Source organism: Notamacropus eugenii, chromosome 1 (assembly GCF_028372415.1).
Source record: "Notamacropus eugenii isolate mMacEug1 chromosome 1, mMacEug1.pri_v2, whole genome shotgun sequence".
Lineage (NCBI taxonomy): Eukaryota > Metazoa > Chordata > Mammalia > Diprotodontia > Macropodidae > Notamacropus > Notamacropus eugenii.
Window position 1 is genome coordinate 358,216,389 of NC_092872.1, and position 5,956 is coordinate 358,222,344.

A 5,956-nucleotide genomic window follows, 5' to 3' on the forward strand; every position below is an offset into this window, starting at 1 on the left:
ACCTGAAAGATTCACTTAATGTCTCTGTTCCCCAAGGAACTCTCTAGGTTTCTACATACAAATCACTAATCAATATTGACGGAGAGAATTTTCATACTGAGAGCTTCACACAATATTGAAATGGTAGGTCTATTTTGGGGAATATATGGAAACACCACATGAGACATTAACTCTTTTGATCACAAAAGTATGAATAATCTTCTTTAAAACCTAACTCAAGTCTCCCTTTGTGGTATGGAAATAAACATAGGTTTTAACCATAAATCTGACATATTCTACCAACTTGGTAACGCTTCAAGTGCTGGCCCAGTGAACACCTTTATCTTGTTGTTGAAGGATAAACCTGAACTGAATGAGGCTTAATAGTAGGTTGGCTACAGAATAATGAATATTTTAATCACAGAAATTATCAACAATGTAATAGTACGGATAGGATTACAATTTTCTAAAAGAAGCGGGAGAAACCAGAATCTCTAGAAAGGGCAAAAAAAAAAAAATAGTATTGAAAGATTGGTCAGTTGTTACCTCTGATTTAAAAGTGTGTCCCTGGTTCTGCCTGTAGGAGTCCGAGCTAGAAGAACCATGGTGGTTTGACTCCTATCCCCGCAGTGCACATGAATCTTGGCGTCTTGGTTGCTGGAGCAGTGGTCGAATTGAAAGTAGTAAAGCCCAAAACCAAATTGGCAACACATTCTAAACTCAATGAAAATGTTAAATATGCCAGACTTATTAAAGGAGGAAATGCAAATGCAACAATTATTCAAGTACTCAAAGATACGTATGCTTTGAAGAAATCTTATAGTGTTTTATATTTAAAAAATTGTTACTAGACCTTTTGAGGATCACACATCACTGGAATTTTTTTTGCAGAAGTCAGATTGCTCCTTATTCATATTTGGATCTCATAATAAGAAGTGACCAAATAATCTCATAGCAGGTGGTATGTATGATTATCATATCTTGGATATGATTGAATTAGGTATTGAGAAATTTGTCTCAGTTAAAGACATTAAGAAGAGCAAGTGCCCTGAGGTAACGAAGTCCATGTTGATATTTGCTGGTGATGCTTTTGATGTGAGTGAAGACTATAGGAAACTGAAAAGTCTTCTTATTGGTTTCTTCAGAGGCCCTACACTACTAAATATTGGTCTCACTGGCTTAGAGCACGTTTTTCATTTCACTTCATTGGATGGAAAGATTTACTTTAGGACTTATAAATTATTATTAAAGAAATCTGGTTGCAGAATACCACGAATTGAGTTGGAAGAAATGGGACCATCACTGGATCTGGTCATGAGGAAAGCCTATTTGGCATCACATGATCTTTATAAATTATCCATGAAATTGCCTAAAGCCCTGAAGCAAAAGAAGAATAAAAATATCTCCCATTATACTTTTGGTACAACTTATGGAAGAATTCACATACAGAAACAAGATCTGAGTAAATTGAAAACAAGGAAAATGAAGGCACTGAAGAAAAGACCTGCAGAAAAGTTAACAGATAATCAAGAAAATAAATCTAAGAAAATTAAGAGGAGAAAAACTGATTAAATGAAGTCTACAGTTGGCTGCTATCATATTTTACAGGAAAGAATTGTTAGATGCAAACAATATTATAAAATCTATTACTTGGTTCTATAAGGTGTGGGCTTTTTTGTTGTTCTTAAGAAGTAAATGTATAATTTATGTTGACATATTGTAAACTTGAGGCAAGAACTATCCTATTTTATTTTTTTATCTTGAGTGCCTACATAGTATCTTGTAAATAGTAAGGCACTTAATATTTGCTAATTAAAATTTTGCTATGATTATTCTTTTAACTGTTGATATGGAAAGAGCATGAAGATATAAGGGCTTATAATAAATACAGTTTACGACCTTTTTTGGAAAAAAATAAAATAACATGAAAATATGTCCCTCAATAACATTTAAAAAAATAAAACCTTGCTAACTTTATCTTTAGGTCTCAATTTCTTCCTCATAGGTATTTTAGACAAATGCTATGTCAGCAGGATTCACTGGCTATTTTAGGAGGAGTCAATCCCTATTTGGATTTGGGGTATAGAGTGGATGATCTTTAAGGTCATTTCCAACCCTACACCACACAAATTACATGTGTGGGTGCATGTGTATATGTGTGTGTGTAATTTTGCACTTAGTAAATGCAAAACAAGTTTTTTCTATGTACAAAGTAGAGCTTTTTTAAAGATGACTGTAAGTAAAGTTGCAACACTGTATTACATCCAATTTACTCTTCTTTAAAGTATGTATTGAATTCATCATGTTACTTTCAAAGCTGACCTACTTGTCTGTGTTTCCTACTGACCAAAATGCTTCAGTGACTCTCTTTATTTGTTTTCTTCATTTTGGTAGCTTGCTAATATTGATAGACATCTTTTCCCACCTACCCCCTCAAAAGAAAAGTCCAGCTTTTACATCAAATATTAATAGCTAAGCAAAATTAATTTCCCCATTGGTTATATTTTTTAAAAATGTATATTTCATTCTGTACCTTGAGTTCATCTCCTTTCTGTCAGTAAGGGAAGAGTCTATTTAATCACTCATTTTCTGCAATAATGATTTGTCATTATACTTATCAGAGTTCAAAAGTCTTAGGTGTTTTTTTTACATTATTGTTATTTGAATAAATTATTTCTAGGTTCTCCTTGCTTTGCTCTATATCAGTTTATTCTAATCTCCCTAGGTTTCTCTAAAACTTTCTCTTTCATCATTCCATATAGTAAAATAATATTCCATTATATTCACTTACCACAATCCTTTCAGCTCTAACCCTGTTGGTGTGCAATCCCTTGGTTTCCAGTTCTTTTCCACTACAGAAAAGAGCTGCTATAAATATTGTGGTACACACAGGTCCTTTTCCTCTCTTTGACCTCCTTGCGATCAAAGAGGTGGTATCACTGTGTCATTGTCTATGCAGAGTTTAGCAACATTCTGAGTAGACTTCCAAATTGCTTTCAAGAATTCACAGCTTCATTAAAAATGTTCTAGGGTACTTTTTATCTCCAATTCCCTCCAACTATAGATATCTACATATAATCCATATATAAATACATACATATATATATATATATATATATATATATATATATACAATTTTGCTAATCTGATAGATATGAATTTTAACGTCAGAGTAATGTTCATTTATCTAATTATTAGTAATGTGAAATATTTCTCAAATGTCTCTTGTTTGCTTGGATATCTTTGGTTGACAACCGTTGTTCATACCTTTTAAACATTTGTAAAATAGGGAATGGTTCTTCTAATGTATGTATAAATATATATATTTCTTTATATATCTTGTATGTGAGATTTTTATCAGAGAAAATATATATAATAGTTCTTTTTACATCTTGGATGTGAGACCTTTATCAGAGAAAATTCCTGCAAAGATTTTTTCTAGCTGTTTCCTTTACAGTTTTAACTGCAATAATTTTATTTTCAAAGACTTCTCAATTTTAATGAATCAAAATTGTCTGCATAATGTCCCATGATCATCTCTATATATTATTTTGCCATAAAATCTTTCCCTGTTCATAACTGTGATAAGTGTTTTCTTCTTTCCCCCCATAATTTGTTTATGAAGAGTCATTTTTGTATTTAAGATATATATTCACTTAGAACTTACTTTGATGTGTTGTCAAAATCGCAGGTCTGTATCTAATTTCTGAGATACTTCTTTATAGTTTCCTAGAAATTTTTGTAAAATAGTGATTTGAGTTTTTTTTCCCCAGTGCTTAGGAGTATTTATATTTGTTGAAAGTTATAGAACCATGAGTACTTTCTTCTGTATTTTTCCACCTAATCCATTTCATGGACTGACTTTCTATAGTTTTTAACCAGTATATAGTGACTATTACTACGTTATAATATTGTTAATTTCTGCCACTATTAAGTGGCTTCCTTTTCATTTAATTCATTATTTTCCTTGAGCTCCTTGAACCTTTTTCCTCTTTCTGCGTTTTGTTTAGTTATGAGTAACTTACAGTTTTGTTTTGAATTTTGTAAGGAGTTTTGTGGTTGCATTCTTATGGATCCAATATGTGTTTAAGTTAAGTTTCAGATATTTTTCAAATTTTCTAATTACTGTAAATATAATGACTCCTTTCTATCTTTTTCTATTGGATTTCATCAGAAATTTTACATACACACATTTGCATAGAAATTATTTATTTATATTTATTTTCTAACCTGCAAAATTGGCAGTTATTAATTATTTCAATGAACTTTTATGTTATGGTATTTAGCATTTTCTAAGTAATATATAACATCATCTACAAAAAAAGAAGTTTCCTCTTTGCTTACTCTTATTTACTTTGTTCTTGTCTTGCTGCTATCGTTAGCAATGATACTAATATATCAAATAGTATTAATAATCCTTATTTTACTCCTGATCTTATTTGAAGGACCTCTGGTTTATGCCCAATTACATTTAATTATGATTCTTAGTTTTATATAGGCAATACTTAACATAGTTTTGAAAATTATTTATTCCTATGTTTTTTTAACAAAAATATGTTTTGTTTTTTTCAAAAGTATTTTTCTAAATTGATTTATAATCAATTGATCTTATTCTTTTTTTGTTAACATTGTGTATTTTGTTTATCAATTTCCTAATATTACAGAAAACCCTGAACTTGTGGCACAAATTCAACCTGGCCATATCATATAGTCATTTTGATATTTCTTTATGAAATCTTTACTCTTGTTTTCTTTAAATTGTTTGCCTATATGTTCATTAGGGTTATTGATCTATAGTTCTCTGGCTGTATTTACTCAGTCCCTAGTTTAGGTGTCAGGATCTTGTTTATATCATAGTAGATATTTGGAAAGATCTCTTCTTTTACCATTTTTGCAAGCATTTTATATAATATTAGTATTAATGGTTTCTTATAAGTTTGATTAGATTCACTTGTAAATCCTTCTGATTCCAGTGCCTCCTCCACTCTGGGGACTTGATTCATAGCTTATTCAATTACTTTCTCTGAGACAGAATTTCTTGTTTAATTAACCCAGATGGTTTATATTTTTGTAAATATTCCATCTATTTTATTTAAATTGTAGAGAAGGAAAGATATACCATCTAGACAAATGAAGATACTTTTTCTTTTTAATTTTGACACTTTGTTATCTGGGACTTCACCATTGCATGCTAATTCTCTATTATTCTCTGATTAAATTTATAACACCTCAGAGGCTGTCCAAACTCTTATCTTTTCTTTTCAGGTCTACCAACAAGTATCCTCCTTACTTACAATATCAGGTCTTACTTCAAATTTCATTGGGGAAAAAAAAATAATCCATCTATCAAGAGCACCTTCTACCTAGTTCATCAAAATACTTCAAATTATTCCCAAAACCTAACATATTCTTTCATCATTTGTTTTCATCTTAAAGGATGGATTTGTCTTCTTGCCAACACCAATTTTACTCTTGAATTCATCCTGTATGTATTCCAGAAGATGTCTTAGCCCATACCCTCTCTAATTTTCATCTAGTCTTTATCCTACTGCTTTCTTTCTTTTTGTCTGACATGCCTAGATGACATCATCCTTAAAAAAAAATCTTCTTGACTCTACCATAATATTAAGCTATCATATTCTGCTACTGCTTACTTTTACAAACAAATTCCAAGTAAACAGTCTACTTCCTCTACTTCCTCATCTCATAATCAATGCTCATTAGATTCTCCCAGTAGTCCTCTGAAATAACCAGGGCTGATAGTCTTGTAGTTTTATAGAGTAGGAAAGTGAGATTTTGAGAAGTAAAGTGACTAACCTGTATTCATGCAGAAAGTACATGGATCTTGAATACATTTCTTTTGAGGATAAGTCTGCCATTGTTACCACTATACTTTATGCTTGCTATATGCTTTATGGATGAAAAATGTGGGGCTTAAAGAGGATAAATAACTTACCCAATATCAAGTATTTTGCAA

The 5,956-nt window shown here is 31.0% G+C and overlaps 1 pseudogene; it reads left to right on the forward strand.

Moving 5' to 3' along the window:
* The first annotated feature begins 614 nt into the window (after positions 1–614).
* On the forward strand, positions 615–1,551 carry LOC140517612 (ribosome production factor 2 homolog pseudogene; annotated as a pseudogene).
* Positions 1,552–5,956: the final 4,405 nt, after the last annotated feature.